This window comes from Lynx rufus, unplaced genomic scaffold (genome assembly GCF_022079265.1).
Source record: "Lynx rufus isolate CCGP_SWC_20201006 ecotype Redwood Valley unplaced genomic scaffold, mLynRuf1.p SCAF_14, whole genome shotgun sequence".
Lineage (NCBI taxonomy): Eukaryota > Metazoa > Chordata > Mammalia > Carnivora > Felidae > Lynx > Lynx rufus.
The window spans coordinates 65,274,433-65,277,871 of record NW_025814828.1 but is presented as its reverse complement, the minus strand read 5'-3'; the positions used below and the strand labels follow the sequence as shown (position 1 = coordinate 65,277,871).

Genomic DNA, 3,439 nt, shown 5'->3' with positions numbered 1-3,439 from the left:
TATTGGTCTCTTTTTATTTCTTTTGGTAATCGCTTCCATAATTAAATACTTCCATTTGTAGGTGATGAAATGTGTAAGGAATCCACTTCAAATGTTGGCACAGCTATACTTATGGCCTTTCCCTTTACTTGAACTCAGAAGTAAGACTTTTTGTTCTTGTTTTTTATATTCCAGTCCCAGAAGTAGTTTTCACTGTAGAAATTATCTGCAGGCAGTCTTGTGCTTTCTAGCAATAGTCTACAACCAGGCTCTAGCTTCTCCAAGACACTACACAGGATGGATTTAAATATGTATTAAACTAAGAGGAATTCTTTCAAATGAGTTTAAATGCATTTCATTATTATAAACCTACATGACTTTCTTTTTTCTTAAAAACAATGCTTCTCTAAGTAAATCAAGGTCAAAATAAATGAAGAGCTCAAGATGACATCAATCCTATTTGTTTAAATCCCAGCGTTGTGTGGATGAAGAGCAGCAGCCAGTTATGACAACAGGTAATACATCCAAAGCAATAGCCAAATTCCTTAACATTTTCCCATTTCTAAACCATCCTTAAAGAAAATCATATTTGTGGTTACACCATCCTCAAAATAGTCCAGCAGAGCAACCATGCCATCTGGATTCGTATTTTCACCAATAAAGAACTGGTAGTTTTTGAAATTAGCAAGGATGAGGGTGGGTGATGGGTATTGAGGAGCGCACCTGTTGGGATGAGCACTGGGTGTTGTATGGAAACCAATTTGACAATAAATTTCATATTTTAAAAATAAATAAATTAAAAATTAAAAAAATAAAACTTAAAAAAAAGAAATTAGCAAGAATGTGTTTGATTTGTTCTGCGGCCCTTGTTATAAAAGGTTTTATTCTTTCTGACCTCTGTTCTTCAAGTTTGCCTTTGTTGATTTCATGTAATCTTCAATTTACTTCTTGTAGGCTTCTTTTGTGAAGCTGTTTTCCTGCAAGTTATGTCTCACTGTGCTTTTGGTACATTTGCATTTGGTGCCGTTATCAGAGGCATTTCCACTGATGAGCAAGTCACCAATGTTACCCTCTGTCCTACTGACCATCCTCCCCTCCACCTCCAGGCACAGCCCATCTATGATCTCCAGATCTTATAGATGTCAGAGAACATCTCATCATGGCTAATGAGGTTCCAGTAGATGATTACGACTCTGGCTGGAGAAAGATGAGGTTGGCGCTAGCTTTACAGGAACTGGGAGCTCTGAGCTGGTGGTATCGCAGGAGTGGCACTAGTGGGAGGGGGAGAAGGTGGAAAAGCTCCCATCACCATTTGTTTACAAGACAGCCCTTTCCCCATTAAATGGTCTTGGCACCTTTGTTAAATATAATTTAACCATATATACAAAGATATATTGCTAGGATCTTTATTCTATTCCACTGGTCTATTTGTCTGTCTTTATGACAGTACACTCTTTGGATAACTGTAACTTTGTAATATTTTAAAGTCAGGCCTCCAAACTGGTTCTTTTTCAAAATTGTTTTGGCTATCTGAGGTCCATTAAGATTCTATATGAATTTTGGGATGTTTTCTTCATTTCTGAAAAAGATATGTTGGGACTGTGATAGGGAAAAAGAGGAACCAACAAGAAAAAGAAAAATGATTTGGGTAGTATTGACATTTTGACAATATTTATTCTTCCAATCCATGAGCAGGGAATGTCTTTCCATTTCTTTATATCTCCTTCAATTACCTTCATAAGTTTTCTATAGTTTTCAGCATACAGATCTTTTACATCTTTGGTTAGATTTATTCCTAGGTATTTTAAGCTTCTTGGTGCAATTGTGAATGGGATCAGTTTCTTCATTTGTCTTTCTGTTGCTTCATTGTTAGTGTATAAGAATGCAACTAATTTCTGTCCATTGATTTTGTATCCTGCAACTTTGGTGAATTCATGTATCAGTTCTAGCAGATTTTGGTGGAGTCTATCGGATTTTCCATGTATAATATCATGTCATCTGCAAAAAGCGAAAGCTTGACTTCATCTTTGCCAATTTTGATGCCTTTGATTTCCTTTTGTTGTCTGATTGCTGATGCTAGAACTTCCAGCACTCTGTTAAACAACAGCGGTGAGAGTGGGCATCCCTGTCGTGTTCCTGATCTCAGGGGAAAAGCTCTCAGTTTTTCCCCATTGAGGATGATGTTAGCTGTGGGCTTTTCATAAATGGCTTTTATGATCTTTAAGTATGTTCCTTCTATGTTAATGTATGTTAATGTGATGTATCACGTTGATTGATTTGCGAATGTTGAACCAGCCCTGCATGCCAGGAATGAATCCCACTTGATCATGGTGAATAATTCTTTTTATATGCTGTTGAATTCGATTTGCTAGTATCTTACTGAGAATTTTTGCATCCATATTCATCAGGGATATTGGCCTGTAGTTCTCTTTTTTTACTGGGTCTCTGTCTGGTTTAGGAATCAAAGGAATACTGGCTTCATAGAATGAGTCTGGAAGTTTTCCTTCCCTTTCTATTTCTTGGAATAGCTTGAGAAGGATAGGTATTATCTCTGCTTTAAACGTCTGGTAGAACTCCCCTGGGAAGCCATCTGGTCCTGGACTCTTATTTGTTGGGAGATTTTTGATAACCGATTTAATTTCTTCGCTGGTTATGGGTCTGTTCAAGCTTTCTATTTCCTCCTGATTGAGTTTTGGAAGAGTGTGGGTGTTTAGGAATTTGTCCATTTATTCCAGGTTGTCCAGTTTGTTGGCATATAATTTTTCATAGTATTCCCTGATAATTGTTTGTATCTCTGAGGGATTGGTTGTAATAATTCCATTTTCATTCATGATTTTATCTATTTGAGTCATCTCCCTTTTCTTTTTGAGAAGCCTGGCTAGAGGTTTGTCAATTTTGTTTATTTTTTCAAAAAACCAACTCTTGGTTTCGTTGATCTGCTCTACAGTTTTTTTTAGATTCTATATTGTTTATTTCTGCTCTGATCTTTATTATTTCTCTTCTTCTGCTGGGTTTAGGCTGCCTTTACTGTTCTGCTTCTAGTTCCTTTAGGTGTGCTGTTAGATTATGTATTTGGGATTTTTCTTGTTTCTTGAGATAGGCCTGGATTGCAATGTATTTTCCTCTCAGGACTGCCTTCGCTGCGTCCCAAAGTGTTTGGATTGTTGTATTTTCGTTTGTTTCCATATATTTTTTGATTTCTTCTCTAATTGCCTGGTTGACCCACTCATTCGTTAGTAGGGTGTTCTTTAACCTCCATGCTTTTGGAGGTTTTCCAGACATTTTCCTGTGGTTGATTTCAAGCTTCATAGCATTGTGGTCTGAAAGTGTGCATGGTCAGATCTCAATTCTTGTATACTTATGAAGGGCTGTTTTGTGACCCAGTATATGATCTATCTTGGAGAATGTTCCATGTGCACTCGAGAAGAAAGTATATTCTGTTGCTTTGGGATGCAGAGTT

General features: G+C 37.0%; 1 pseudogene; it reads right to left on the bottom strand.

The window, feature by feature from the left end:
• Positions 1-524: 524 nt before the first annotated feature.
• LOC124509150 (translationally-controlled tumor protein-like) lies at positions 525-1,162 on the bottom strand (annotated as a pseudogene).
• Positions 1,163-3,439: the final 2,277 nt, after the last annotated feature.